The sequence below is a fragment of the Medicago sativa genome, chromosome 7 (assembly GCF_051527215.1).
Source record: "Medicago sativa cultivar Bolivia chromosome 7, Bolivia_mono, whole genome shotgun sequence".
Classification (NCBI taxonomy): domain Eukaryota; kingdom Viridiplantae; phylum Streptophyta; class Magnoliopsida; order Fabales; family Fabaceae; genus Medicago; species Medicago sativa.
Genome location: NC_140755.1, coordinates 25,316,440 through 25,332,710, shown reverse-complemented (window position 1 = coordinate 25,332,710; position 16,271 = coordinate 25,316,440). Strand labels below are relative to the sequence as shown.

The following is a 16,271-nucleotide window of genomic DNA, read 5'->3' as shown; positions in this document are numbered from 1 at the left end:
GTTTTCTTTTTCTATAAGATAAATTGTTTAAAACAAATTAATAATTTCATTTAAAACCATTAGGCAGTTATTTTGGTTTCACATAGAACACTATCAAAACCATTTAACCGTACTTATGGTTTCAGTATTCCATGCCCCTAATTTTAGTAAAATTAAATTAAATTGAACATTATTGGGCCAAAAATTAAATAAGATGAATAGTATAATATGATAGATACTATAAAAATACACACCTAACTATCAAAACCATTAAACCATACTCATGGTTTTAGTATTCCATACCCCTAAGTTTGTTTCACCATAAACTTTATACAAATCCAAAAATTCATAAACTTGATACAAACATTAACAAGAAACTTAACACTAATCTAGAAATCCAGAAATTCAATAAAAAAAAAAACATTAACATGCTAGCTTTTGAATCAATTCTTCATCAGCTGAACTTCCTTCATCAGAATCTTGTGCAACATGTTGCTGTTTCTTTATTTGATGCTTCTTTTCTTTACCCTTTGGACTTTCTTGTTTTCTGCTCCATCTTTTTACCACCATCAGATGATGAAGTTGTGTCATTCCTTTCCTCCTCATCCATTTCTGTTAGCCCAAAACTGAATGATGGCAATGGCTCTAGCTTTTTAGTTTTTTTTCACCTGCATGATCAAAGAAAACCATAAAATACATCTAATGGTTTTGGAGTACAACTCACCAAAACCATTTCCACAGCACAATGATTTTAGCATAGTTTTTAGAGTTAACCAAGTTCTAACAAAGTGCATTGTGGTGTATGGCTTCTAAATCTCTATGTCCATATTACATCTTATTTTCACTTATATTTCTGGCTCTTGTGTATTTTTTCCTAACAAAAATAACAATAATGAATTTTTTGTTATATTCAAATAATTCATACTCACATAAAATAAAACCAAACATATTAGTGTCAGGCTTCATAAGGATGGAGCAAGTAATTGAAATGTGGCAAAAGCATTGAAAGAAAACCAGTGCATCGGTCATTTGATCTCAGTTTATATGATCCCAAGTGCATCGGCAAAAGAATTGAAAGAAAAACATTTGATCTTAGTTTATATGATATCCAACTGTTGAGTTGGATCATGTGCCATTGGATTTTCAATAAATCTAAGACAGTAAATTCATGTGCTGACCAAAACAAAATCACAAGCACATGATCAGAAACTTGCAGCTAGATCCTTTCAAATATTGTATTTGTGAGTGACAGAACTAAAAAGAGCGATAAATTTAACCGGTCAATGGTTAGAATGCATTTAAAGTGGTATATAGTAAGCGTCATATCATAAACACTAAAATTCTACCAATCTTAGACTTGATAACAAGAGTTTAAACACAAAATTGAAAGCTAATTATGGCAGAGTTTCAAGCACAGATAAGCAAAGAAGTTGAGACATACGTATCTATCTGCAACAGAACATATAAATATGCTACAATTTTTACCAAAGATTTATCATGCTACCATTTTGGTGTATATAAATGCATTGTATATCAGATTCCTTAATTTTGTTATGTATTCTCAACTATAACAATTATCATTTGCATATAAAACAGATCTACAAATGTTTAGGAAAAGAACCAAAGTAAAACCATTTACACAGCAAAATAGTTTCAGAGTAAAACTTGCAAAAACCATTTACACAGCATATTGGTTTTGGCATAAATTTTAAACAAAAATACTATAATAAGCACATTTAAACACTCAAAAACCATTTATTGGTTTTTGCAGTGGTGGAAGTTTGCGACGTGATTGTTACCGTTTCCGACGTGATTTTCAGTGGTGATGAATGCGGTTTTCGACGTGAATGCGGTTATGGTGAATGCACCACTGTAACATATGACTTACGGTATAAATAAGGCAAACATGAAATTGAACTGATCAGATTTGAAAATCTACACAAAAATTAAACTGTGAAGTGGTTACAGCTATAAGCTTATTATTTACCCAAAGAATAATCTTTAGTTCTTCTCTGAAGATCCTTAACAGTAGAAATGTGCTCCACAGGAACCACTAAGTAATGCCTAAAATTTGCTAAGTTCAAATTGATCACCTTAATAAGTCGATTTTGAATACACAGATTATTTTGCAGCTTATGGCATAAGCGCTTATGAATAAGTCATTTCTATAACACTAATTAAAATTGAAAATGATGAAATTGATACAGAAACCTATGATTATGAATTGGAAATACCTGAAAGCAGATGGATTAATGTCCCGAAAAGCAACAACCTTATCATCCTGCAATTTGGGATTTGGAAAGTTAGAGAGAAAAGAGGAAACAGAAACAACGAAAATTGAAGATAAACACGCGACTAACAGAGTGGAGAATGGTAGTATTGGAGTTGGACGACGGTGGTGAATGCGGTGGTGAACGACGGTGTTGTTGAGTTGAACGACGGTGACGAGTTGAACGACGGTCACGAAGACGGTTTTCGGTGGTGAAAGTTTGTTACCGGTGGTGGTTGAAGTTGGAAATGGAGAGAAAACGCGTTTCGACGGTGGTGGAGATTGAGCGACGGTGGTGGAGATTGAGTTTCGACGGTGGTGGAGATTGGAGTTAACGCATTTGTGTTTCTGCTTTTTGGCCAGTTTTCTTTTGTTTTCGGGTTTGTGGGGTGTAGGAATCAATTCTATTGGGCTACAAGTTAATGGACTGGACTTATGCATGGTGCATAAGGATTTTCCTTATGCACCATAACCACACCCGAATTTGTTATGTTAAATTGCAATCGTAAAAGTGTAGAAAATATTTGTTTCAAAAAAAAAAAAAGGAGGATACGAATGAAATTTGTTAGGTTAATTTTTTTTTTTTTGAAAGGGAAATTTGTTAGGTTAATTAATAAATAAGGATTCGGATGGCCAAAACTATAGGAAAACAAATTTCGGATTTAAGTGAATTGATAACAAATTTCGGATATGACCAAAATTATAATTAGAGATAAATATGAAATAGTTGTTTCAGAAAATAGAAGAGATAAATACGAAATAGTTGTTTCGGAAAATAGAAGAGATAAATATAATATGATCAATGGCTAAAATTGAATGGCGCCTAAATGCGCAAGATCCAATGGCTTAGAAAAGTGGATGAAAAAATAGGGGGAAAAAATTAGGTTTAGGGTTAGCTTTACGGGTTAAGCTTTAGTAAATAAGATTATGTGTTAACACACTTAATTTCCTGTCAATCAATGGATAAAATTTAACTTACGCTCGTCAAAGTCATAGTGTTATAACTAATATTCCAACTGAGTCTTTTCTTTGAATAGAAAAATATGAATTGTAAAATTTCTCAGCAAGACTACAAATGTTTTGATGCTTCTTGCCTTGTTTTATATTTACTTGCTTAAAAGGTTTTTAATTGTAGAAATTTAAGTGTTCAATACCCAATATATTGAATAAAACAGAGCCATTATACAATATTATCTAAAGTTTATAGTAAAAAAATACAACAACATACTGATATATTTTATATATACGGTTTTGCTAGAAGCCACCCATGAAGGTATCTTTTAGCAACCCACACCTCAAGGTGTGATTTCCACTTTTTAGTTATAATTTTGCTAAAAGACACCTTCATAAAAATTAGTTGGTGTCTTTTCTCAAATGCTCATAGAATAACTTGCTAAAAGACACCTTCATAAAAGGTGTTTTCTAACAAAACCCATATATATATATATATATATATATATATATATATATATATATATATATATATATATATTAGGGGAAACCGTGACCTCTACTTGTCCCTTTTTTAGCTCCACCAGCTAATAACAAACAAGCCCCACATTGGGACTTTGTAAAATATAGTGAGAGTAAGTTTTGCTATAAAACCAGCTGTGTGTTCTCTGCTTTGTTCATCAAGGCTTTTTGAGTATGAGGTTGAGGATTTATCTAGCTGGAGCGGTGAGTAGATTTGATATCGAACAAATTAGGTAATACCTATATATGTTTCAAATTTGCCATTGATTCCCGTTAGATAACTTCTCGCATGCCTCATTTTGTTATCTATGGAGTTTGTGACTCTCATTCTCTTTCCACTAGTGGGAAGATGTTGAGAGTCACTTTTGGTCTCTATTTGCAGACCCAATGCACTCGTTAATATTTCCCTAAATTTTTTAGTTAAATTTCCTGCTTCTCCTCAAGGGTTTGCTAATATATTATTGGTTATAGTTAAACTTTTAAGCCGAGAGTAAAGCTGCAGTGAGCTTCAAATAACTTACGGAAAATGTCTTCAAACATCTATAGTCCCATAAACTGTTTTAGAAAATGTATGAAAGGAGGAGCGAGGTTCCATCTGTTCCATGGAATGTATTGGCATATACTATACTTCAATGCAATGTAGATAATTTTATACTTTATGCATTCGCAAATACTGTTCAAAATGAATTATCATTTCAAGGGAGGAGTTAGAAAAGATTCTGATAGTGAAGATATGAAATGAATGAATTATTTTGCAAATAAGTGACTTGCTTGTTGAAAATTGTTTTTTTTATATGGTTCGTCACCACTAGAGAAATTGTTGCAAATAGGTGACTTGCTTGTTGGAAATTGATACTAAAGATATGAATCATTTCAATGTAGACAATATTTATGGTTTTGAACATTGATTGAATTTCGTTTCGTTTCGTTTTATGGCTCAGTATCTTCAATCATGTTGATTCAGGTTAACTTTCAATCGAAAATTTTGATCTAAACAAATATTGTAGAGACAATAATAAATCCAAATATATGAAAGTGTGAAGTTATCATTTTTAACATTATTTTGGCACTGAAATTTTACAATTATTCATTGTAATATGTTACTGTTAATATATGACACCATTCCTGCTGGGCAAGTTTGAACTGAAAGGTAAATTTACTTGTTTCACCTTCGATATTTTTTGCAGACCACACAAATGACAGGAGTGCAGAGACAATATCAACTCAAACACTTGTGTTACTACAAATTAAACCATTATGAGTTCTATAATCCTTATGGTGTCACAATTTTTCGAGTGTCATATGTCTAAATGCACTTCGAGTTTTTCCAATGTGCAAAGAAACACCTTGAATTATTTTAGCATCAACCATAACTTTGTTGTTTTTTTTGTATTTATCATATGTTAATGTATCTACACTTGTAATTTGTAGTTTTTTATAAATGGACTATTATTTTTTTAGAATTTTTAACTTGGCAGATCAATTACCTACGACATATAACAATTTCTCCTAATTACGTCCATCTATTATCAGAGAGTTAATCTCTATTGTACACGCGTTCGCTTCTCAGTATCAAAATTTCCCGCTTGAAATATATATTTTATTTCTGCTTTATCTTCCTAACTTTATCTTCTTATATTATTGTTTAATTTTAGTTTCTTTGTAGCTTATTCGTTCTTTACATAGATGCCTTTTATGTTTCCCATTAAAAATTTCAAATTTCACACTAGCAGATTTTCCTTCTGCAGATCATTCGTGTTTTCAACTACACCCTTTATAAGACCAGCCACTTCATCATTTTGGTGTTGAATTGTGGAAAAGATGAAAATTTTAAAATTTTGCTTCTTTCTATCTTCATCATTCACATGTTCAAAGCCTTTGTTTGTTTTTCTAATGTCGGTGTAAAAGATTAGCAGCACAAGATGTATGCGCGGCAGCGCCAGCGAGCATTGTTGCAGGACTTAAGATTGATGTGTAAACTCATCAAGGTTATTTGAAGTTTTAGAGATAGAAATAGTTGAAATATAAATCTGGAATTTTGTAATCAAAATGGTTTAATATCAAGATGGTTTAATTACAGGATTACAGTTAATTTTGTAATCGCATTGCTGTTATTATCTTAGGCGCAGTAAAGTAAAGTGAATGCAATTTGACAACTTCTAGGCGCAAAACATGGTATAATCCAAGTAAAGATGTAGATTACACTAATGATGGAATAATAAATTAAGAATCATAATTCATGTTTAAACTGAGTCATCAATTATAGACAGGCTGTGCTGATATTATCCTAATGATGCCATATTTAGTCTAAACTCCAATGGTTTGGAATTTGAACATATTTCATGTCTGTTTCACAATTCCCATCAGGGGCTACTTTCATACTACCATTACTTGTGAATTGTGATAAGTTCTTGGTTTTAGCTAAACTCTCCAGCCGAGTTAAGCTGTTGGTACCAAAAATTACTTGTAACTTACATTTTTTGTTAATTTAATTTTTGTTAGGACAAAAAGTTATGCGATTTCTAATTTTTATATTTTTTTTTTTGAACGGCAAAATATTATATATATATATATAGACACACACACATATATATATATGTGTGTGTGTGTATATATGTGTGTATATATGTATATATATATATATATATATATATATAAGGGGATTAAATCTCAAGTATTACATCAAAAAGAGAAAATAAAAACACCAAAAACTCCAACAAAAAAAAAACCACCAGAACCCTAAAAAACCCCTCAAAGAACCAACACCGTCAACAGTGATCAATTCGGCACTTGATAGTGACGTTTCTTCAAACGTTCAGCTTCGACCACCATTTAAGTTCTGGTCTATCGGAGGAGACATCACAACAGCCTAAAAGACCTGAGTCACAAATCTGCTCCCGAACTCGACTCATAAGTCAAAATAGGCACCCCTCAACTCACGAACCACCAGAGCAGACACATTAACCTGTCCAAAAACTCGACCCACCAATAACCCGATGTCAAAATCCAAAGACAAAAAAGGTGGAACAGTCGCACAAAGCGAACCAGCTCGAACACAAACAAATCAAAACAAGCCACCAAATCAACCTACATCACCACCATTTGAATATACCGGCGCACACCCCCAACCCTCAGCTAGACAACCACAAGCCACCACGATCTTTACGACGACGAAACGATTCGGGAGTTGCGAAGAAGGAGGATAAATCGTGAAGGACCTGAACCCGCCGACAACTGAGCCGTCAGGAAGGCTTAAGGTACAACAAACTACTACTCCGTCAACACAAAGCATCTGCACATCTAGGTCTTTTGAGCAACAACAACCAAGCAACCCAATCCTAATCTAAGAGCAGGAGGCCTCCAGCGGCAAGGCTCCGAAGGAACAAAACGACTACACCGACAAAACACTGCCCCAAAGGAACAAATTCAGGTAATTCTCATAAAGTCAAAAGGAAATTGTCGACTGAGGTGTTCGAAGACATAAAATTTCCTGATTTATTCAAGACTAACGTATCAATTTAAATAGTATAATTTTTTTTAAAAACATCTATAAAATAAGAAGCTATTTCAAATAATTTTTCATAAAAAATCATATTTTGAAGATCTATAACAAACCAGCCCAACATGTCCCACATGGAAGGATATTATTATATGCTTCGCAGCTAATAACAGAATCACAATTTGAACACAAAAAAAAAGTCTCACATCGAAACTTGGTGATATATACTGAGAATAAGTTTAGATATAAAACCAGCGTGTGTCCTTCAGCATTATTCAAAGTTTTCTGCAAGTTTGAGGTTGAGAACTTACAGGCGTGGAAGAAAGGGTAAATTTGTGATCAAACAAATTTGGTAATACTTTGTTTCAAATTCAAATTTACCATTGATTCTCTGCTTATAAATTCTTTGGATGCCTCATTTGCTCGCCATGATGCCCACCCACCACCTACGACAATGGCGCACTCTAGAGAGAGAGACGTGTACAAATGACTATCTTTCCAGACCAGTGGTCGCGATCATGGTAAGATCTGGAACCTTGAAATTACTAGGTCAACCCCTTGTTTGGTTGATATGTATTGCAAATGTGGGTCCTTGCAAATTGCTCACAAGTGTTCGAAAGAATGTCTTAGAGAGAGGGAGAGATTTGAATTTAGTAATCATGGGTTTTGGCAAGCATAATGCTAAAGCTGAGGCACCATATGATTACCTTGTCCCTATTGGAATTGAGTTATAACATTTGATTTTCATAACTTAATAACTGAATCTGAAATAAACAGTGTCAGCACCTTAACAATTAACATGTTGTCCCTGTTGGAATTGTATTTCAATTGATGTACATGGTAATTATGAAAACTTACGTAAACACTGAGCACTATAACATTGTGCTGTAAAAAACAAGACAACATATGGCCTTAAAAAAATGCTTTCAAATCACGAAACCACTATATGAGAATTGCCCCAGATCGGTAGTTCTTAAACAATTGAGGGCTATTAAACAAAAGCAAAAACACACGCCAATGCCAAATTTTGTTCTCAGGCAATCCCGTGCTTCCATTGCTATGCTGTTTGCCTTTTTCGTTTTGGCATAAATTTTTTGGCTTTTATTTTGGCATAATTTTGTTTCAAAATTCTTCTTTTTTGTTTGTTTTCCTTTTGGTTCTTTTGATTCCATTTATCAAGTCGAACCATGTTGTTCATAAACTCGAAACGAGTCGAATTCGAGTTAAAAAAACAGTCACGATCTCTTTGGCTGAGTCGATCTGATAAAAACCCAATCAAACTGAGTTAGATCGAATCAACTCGACTTAATTTAGTCCTACTAGATACATTTGTTTTTTTTTTTTTGGTACAAAAGAGGGCCAAAGCCCAAAGAGAAAGAAGACTTAAGAAATTAAACGAACGTTCCTAGGCATGCAAGCCCCGGAAATATCATCAAACAAAAGACTCTGAAGCTCACTAGGTGGATTTTCCAGGACATGAAAATCTAGAGAATCCATCGAAATGCTGAAATTAGCAAGCCAATCCGCACTTCTGTTGCCTTCACGCCAAGTATGGGTAATTTTGACATTCCAACTCAAACTCAAAAGTTGTCGAATACGCTTGACCAAGGTAGGAGTCGTTCCACCAAAATTGCAATTTTCAGTAATCATATAGACCAAAATCTTTGAGTCACTCTCCACTATAAGATGAGTGGTATTCTCCCTCCACGCCAAGTCCAAACCTAGGTACATGCCCCACATTTCAGCATGAAAAGCATCACACATTCCAATCTTCTTGAAGTAGCCTTTGATCCATCTGCCATCAGAGTCTCGAAGAAGCCCTCCACACCCTGCAAGAGTACCAGATCCCTTCCAAGCACCATCACAATTAAGCTTAACCCAACCAATCTGAGGTCACACCCAACCGATATATATAGTTTCCTTTTGATGCGGACTTTTTTGCACCAGCTTCGTACTGTCTTCTATTTCTCTAGTAAACTTTTGAATTACCAGTGTAGGATTGCTTGGTCTTTGAAATCCTATTTCAAAAATAGATTTGTTTCGCCAATTCCATAAATACCAACATGTTGTCATGAAAGTAGTCTGCCAAGTAGTAGGATTATCTCCAATCCCTTTTTTATTAAGGTTGTTAAAGATCCACTCCCTGCAATCAACAGAGAAGAAATTAGTTATGTAATTAGACGGAACAAGTCTGAGCCATACCTGAGTGGCGTGCACACAATCACGAAGGACATGAATGACTGTTTCATCCTCTCTCGCACAACAAGGACAAGTAGGGGAGATACCAACCCCCCACTTGCTACGACGATAATTGGTAAGGATTCTTCCATGAGCTGCCAACCAAATAAAAGTTTGGATACGATGGGGACCCTTCCAGTTCCATAAGGTCTTCCAATCACCTCCCACAGCCAAAGAGGTCTCTTGCTGCAAATTGTAAGCACTTTGAACAGTAAACTGGAGAGTGCTAGTTCCTCCCCATCCTACAGTGTCTGGACCATCAAAATCAGAAGGGGTTGGAAGGGCTAAAATCTGGTTAACAATGTCCACAGGCAAGTTATCCATCAAAAAATTTAGATCCCAATCACCAGAAGTATTAAGAGCATCCCTAACTGAAATAGTAGTATCCACATAAGATTGATTAGCAGAAGAGAAGAGAGAAGTATTACTCGAGACCCACTTATCGAGCCAAAAGTTAGTACTTCTTCCATCCCTAATTTGCCAAATAACATGACGCTTAAAATCATCCCAGATTCCTACAATCGCTTTCCACAGGGGAGAGTCATAAGGTTGGGAGCTAATACTGTTATTAAGATCATTATTTCTACCGTACTTACTGTAAAGAACTCTACACCAGAGCTTATCTGGTTGCTTGATAAGATTCCATATCATCTTCATAAGAAATGCCTCGTTCATATGATGAGGCCGCTTGAAACCAAGACCACCATGCATCTTCGGAAGACAACATACATCCCAACTTACCAAATGAGCTTTACGCCTCTGATCCGAGTCTCCCCACACAAAACCTCTTTGAATTTTTTCAATCTCATCACATATGGTTTTAGGGATCTTAGCATACTGCATGTGATAGTAAGGAATGGAGCTGATGACAGATTTTGAAAGAGTGATTCTACCTGCCAAGCTTAAACATTGTTGCTTCCAACCACTAAACTTGTTTTGAATTTTGTTGATAATATGATTGAAATGACCTCTTGAAGTTCTACCTGGTTCTATGTTCGCCCCAAGATATTTACCCAAACTGTTAACCTGGTTAAACCCTGTATGTTGAATAATATCTTCCCGAAGTTGGTTGTCAACATTCTTGGAAAAATACACCTGAGTTTTTTGTCTATTAATTTTTTGCCCCGAAGATTGACAAAACATATCAATGCAATGTAAAACACAATGAGCCTGCTCAATGGATGCTTCTGCAAAAAGAAGAAGATCATCAGCAAAAAGTAAATGAGAAATCGGGGGACCATACCTGCCAGCACGCATAGGTTTCCAGTAATCAGCTTCCACCTGATCAGCTATAATATGGGAGAGCCTTTCCATGCAAATGACAAATAAATAAGGGGAAAGAGGATCCCCTTGTCTAATACCTCTAGATGGGTAAAAAGATTCAGTTTTGTCACCATTCCACATTATTTTATAAGATGGAGTAGATATACAATGATGTATGATCTTGATTAGCTTAGGGGGAAACTTACACTCCTTAAGACACTCCTCCACAAAGTTCCAATTAAGACGATCATAAGCTTTTTCTAAGTCAATTTTGATAGCCATGAACGCCTTATTACCTTTCATTTTGGACATAGAATGCACCATCTCTTGAGCTACAATAATATTATGATGGATGCTACGACCCGGAATAAAACTAGATTGAAAAGGTGAGATAATATTATCAAGCAAAGGCTTAATCCTGTTAACAATAACTTTAGAAATAATTTTATAAGTAACATTGCACAAAGAAATAGGTCTAAATTGAGAAACAAAATCAGGCTTATCAACTTTAGCTATCATAACAATCAGTGTATTATTAATAGAAGAGATGAGAGAAGGATTTATCCAAACCTGACTAACAAAATTGTATAATGAGCCTGCAATGGTATCCCAACATTTTTGAAAAAACAAAGCAGGGTATCCATCTTCTCCAGGTGCTTTGAGCGGACCCATATCAAATAAAGCTTTTTTGCACTCCATAAAATTAATATTAGCACTCAGATGGTCATGATGGGTCTCAACGGTTTTAGGATACGTATTCCAAGACACTATTGAATCACGAATAATGATATCTTCTTTGAATAAATTCTCATAAAAATTTCTCACTAATGCTTTCAGATTCGTAGGATCATCAATCCAAATTCCATCGTTATCGCGAAGAGTTAATATTTTATTCCTCCTCTTTCTAACAATGGTTTTTGAATGATAGTATTTAGTGTTACGGTCCCCATCAGATATCCATTGGCTGCGAGACTTCTGGAACCAGAGACACTCCTCATGATACAATGTCATGGCAAGTTGTTCTTGGAGTTCTTTCTCTAAATTCTCTAGGAAATTACTATAACCATAGTTAGGGCTGTTATGGATCCCATTAAGCCTGGAAAGTAGCTCCCTTTTTCTCTTGAAAATATTCCCAAAAGTATCATGATTCCATTCCTTTAAAGAAGGTGTGAGCTCATTGAGAGTGTGAATCAAGTCAGAGCCTCTACCCCACTTGTCTTTTAGTAATCTATGAAAATCATCATGAGTAATCCAAGTAGCTTCAAACCTGAAAGGACGATTACCTCCATAATAAGGCTCACCATTAAGCATAACCATAATAGGATGATGATCCGACTGCACCCTAGGGAGGACTTTGGCAAACCCCTCATGGTATCGTAGCCTCCAATCCACGTTACAAAGAACACGATCTAGCTTTTAAAGACTCTCTCATAACCATTCCACTTAGGACCCCTCCAAGTAAACTTAGTTCCAACTGTGTTAACATCCATGAGATTACACTCATTAATCCAATTTGCAAAGTGAAGACATCTTCTGAGATCAACCTGCGTCCCTCCTTTCTTTTCATCTGGACTAGCAATTTCATTAAAATCTCCCATCATTAACCAAGGCTCGTGAATACTCCTAGCTAAGTCCCGTAAATTATTCCAAGTATCACCCCGTTCATGATCCCTCGGGCTTGCATAAACTACAGTAAGCAACCAAGGATCATTATCTTTATCTTTAACTTGAACATGGAGAAAATGAGAATCATTACGAATGAGCTGAATTTGTATATCTATCCTATTCCATAATAACCAAATTCCTCCAGAAAAACCACGAGCTTCAGATAAAAGAAATTTCTTAAAACCTAAGCTTTTGATAGTCCTTAAGGCCACATTACCACTACATCGAGGTTCTTGCAAAGCCACAATATCTACTTTATGTTTCCTGCAAAAAAGTTTAAGTGCTCTACGAAAATTCTTTCCTTGAGCACCTCTACAATTCCAAGTAATCACAATCATTAAAATAATAAAAAATAAAAAAGGATACACAGTGGTTAAAGATGGCCACCACATTAACTCATATGCATATCTGTGTCATGGGTAGCCCCCATGTTCACTTCATCCACTTGAGTCATGATGCTATAATTCAAGTCCTCACCATCCCTGTAGTTATTATTGTTCTCTTGAAACCCATTCAAATTCAAACTAATAGGGTCGGGAGGCTTTGGATTCTTCACCTCTAATTTTCCTGTCATGATGTCTTTGATAATATGCCCCTGATTATTTTTTTTTAAATGATAATAACAAATGTATCAATTACTAGATACATTTGTTATTATCATTTAAAAATGTTAATTCCTTTTCCATATGTTTTTCTTCTTCAGAAAGCAAGAGAACTTCAAAGGCCTTTTCGCAATAGGTGACGGAAAAAGGCTCAAGAGTTAGAAAAAGGAAAAAAGCGGGAGTTTCCCCCTTATATAGCTTATGGGATAGTGGAATCAAATGCCCAAATTAAAGGGGAGTTGAAAGGTGTGATCATAATCACATAATTCGTGTGGTCCCCTGCGAACTGTGAGCCGGTTCGTACGAACCAGTTCCCAGTATTGTTAACCTATATTTTTAAAGACTATCTTAAATGCAGTCAGACTAAGTTGACCATATAAATCGAAAGGGACAATATAGTTTCACATCCAGAGATTTGATCGAAGGTTGGACTTGCTGGAAGTAATCGAAGTGTGGACTTTAGTTCGACAGGCGAAAAGTATCGAAGAAATGTTTATTTGGATAAGGTCAAGCAACAGATATTGGCTAAAGGATAATTGTTTGAATTTCAAATCGAACAGATATCCGTTGCCATTTTTAGCAGTTGTAGTTTCAAATCTTGATGTAGGTAGTTATTTCTATTAGTATAAATAGTAGTCTTTCCTTAGGGAAAAGAGGTCACAATCCAATCATACACAAAACTTACACTCAAACTATCCGCATTTAAGAGAGAACGAGTCACAAGTTGGAATGTATAAACATGTGTACCAATTTACATTCAATCAATGCACTTTAAGTTTGGTTTCTTAAATATCTTTGCCAGGACCGCACTATTTGTTTCAGTTTGGTATGAAATTGGCTTGTGCCATTATGTATCCAGATTTGTAACTTATAGTATGGTTCTCGGTTTTTGTTAAACAAAAATAAAATTTAGGGAAAATTACATTCACCTCCCCTAAGTTCTATTAAAATTGTACCGACACCCCCTCTAGTTTTAAAATATACATTAACCTCCCCTAAATTCTCATCAAATAGATAAATACATCCCTCCTCCATAAACAGAGTTTAGTTCACCGTTAACTTTTTTTTTTTTTTTTGCTGAATAGAAAAACATTCACACTCATCTTTTGTTCCCACCAAACTGGTCTCTTCCTCCATTTCTCGATACAATTCCTAAGATTTATAGTTCTTTCCGTTCGAAAATTTGCAAGATGGGTATAATAAAGAATCAAGATACGTGTAATTCATTGTAAGATGATTGATTAATAATTGGGGATGATGGTTGGTGGTGGTTGATCTGCATCAATTATTTGCCATATGATATACATAAATCTTCTTTCCAAGCATATTTTTTCACCGTTACAACATACATACATAATTTGCCTTATGAAGTACTCAATTTGGCACCCAAAATATTTCTTCAAATTCACATGACAACAAAATCAACCAATTGTCATTTTAGAAATAATAACAGCAAAGTGTCAGCAACTAGTATAAACCAATGAAATTCATGTGAAAGGCAAACAGTAACAACACAACCGAGAGAACGATGCTAAAAAAACGGCAAGAATGACGAAGATAATGATAGCTGGAATGCACTTGGGCAAGAACAATGATGAGTGGTAAGGGGAGACGATCGGAAACGGCGAAAACGAGTGAAGGTAAAGATGAGTTAGGAAGGCGTTGAGTGACCATGAAGAAGAAGAAAGACGTAAGGTTTCTTTTTGGCGGTGTTTTGAGAGAGAGAATAAGTACAGAGGTTTCATGACCAACATGTTTTGTGTATTCTAACGGTGATTGACTGAATGTAACTGGAGGGGAGGTATCTGATGCTTTGCAAAATAGAGGGGAGGTTAGTTTTATTTAGCTAGAACTTAGGGGAGGTTGTTATAATTTGCCCTAAAATTTATAATATAGTTGTTTTTGTTTTGATTTATTTTAAAAATTGTTAATGATGTGGCATGTTTAATGATGGTATGTCACACGGTAATATCTCACTTGATCCATCATTACCATGTCATTTTAATTAAAATCAAACATTCTTTCACAAAAAAAAAATTAAAATTATCATGAAATTAACGATATTGAATAGATTAAAATAATACCATAAACATGTATAATATGTATACATCTTTGTTAATAAAATTGGTTCAAATGCTCTAATGAATTAATGTATATTTTCTTAGCATGGGAAAGTCTAATTACGACTTTAATTAATGGGTTGTATATGATAAGTCAGCTAACTACTATAAAGTAACAAAAGTAATTAGCTTGCGGGCAGTGAATTAAAATCAGCTAAATTATTTTTTCTTTAAAAAAAAATGATCCAAACTATTTTCAACTTGTTTGATTAGGTATGAAATCAGAGGCTGACGTGAATTATTAAGTGAAAAATGGGGTTAATGGAATTAAAGGAATGGGTGATATTTTTTTTGAACAAACTAAAATGATATATTATATAAACAAAGTGGATTTCCCCGCATAAGGCATGCAAAATGCAAACCACTCAAAAGTATTTACAGTAACAACGTGTCAAACAAGAAACGATATCAGCACCAAACCAAAACAGAGAAAAAATTTCAAATGGACACCCATACAAAAAAGAGGGTGACTCCACCAGTCATGGTAACTGTAATTAAATGGCTCGTGTTTAGATTTCAACCATAAGAAAGAATTTAGTTTCACCTTTGTCATTAGAGTTGAAAAGTCAGAAACCGTGTTTTGGAATACACGGTCATTCCTTTCCTTCCATAAAACCCAAACAGAGACACACCAAATTATCCTAAAGAAAAGATGTGTTGATCTAGGCAAACCCGCATAATTTGTAACCTGAATAAAGTGTTGACGGAGATCATCTGAAGATACAAAATCAATGCCCAACCAAGACCAGACATGATGCCAAAGAGAATTAAATATATTACAACATAAAAACAGATGATTTCCTGTTTCCAAATGTCCACACCCTGACACACAAGCCGCACCATCAATAGGAAGAACACGCTGTCGCACCAAATTTTCCTTTGTGGAAAGTCTGTCACAAAGAAGGCGCCACACCATAATAGACACCTTTAATGGAATTTGTTTATGCCAAATGTCGTCAACATGGGACCGATCCACTAACTCTCCACAATCAGTGAGGAATCGATAAGCTCCCCGCACCGTATATCATTGAGAAGGATCCAACAACCAACGCCAAGTATCAATGCTATTATCCTGCAAAACAATATTATGTGATAACACAGAACACTCCCTCACTTCCTCCTCCTCCCAGGCTAGTAACCGACGACGCCACATGCACTCCCAC

At 34.9% G+C, this 16,271-nt stretch overlaps 1 long non-coding RNA gene across 1 annotated transcript; it reads right to left on the bottom strand.

Annotated features, from left to right (window-relative positions):
• Positions 1–1,727: 1,727 nt before the first annotated feature.
• Positions 1,728–2,517, bottom strand: LOC146905137 (uncharacterized). Its single transcript, XR_015020498.1, has 3 exons — positions 2,340–2,517; positions 2,214–2,260; positions 1,728–2,043 (listed from the first exon to the last, which is right to left on the bottom strand). It is a non-coding gene; the product is annotated as an uncharacterized LOC146905137 (long non-coding RNA).
• Between the last annotated feature and the right edge of the window lie 13,754 nt (positions 2,518–16,271).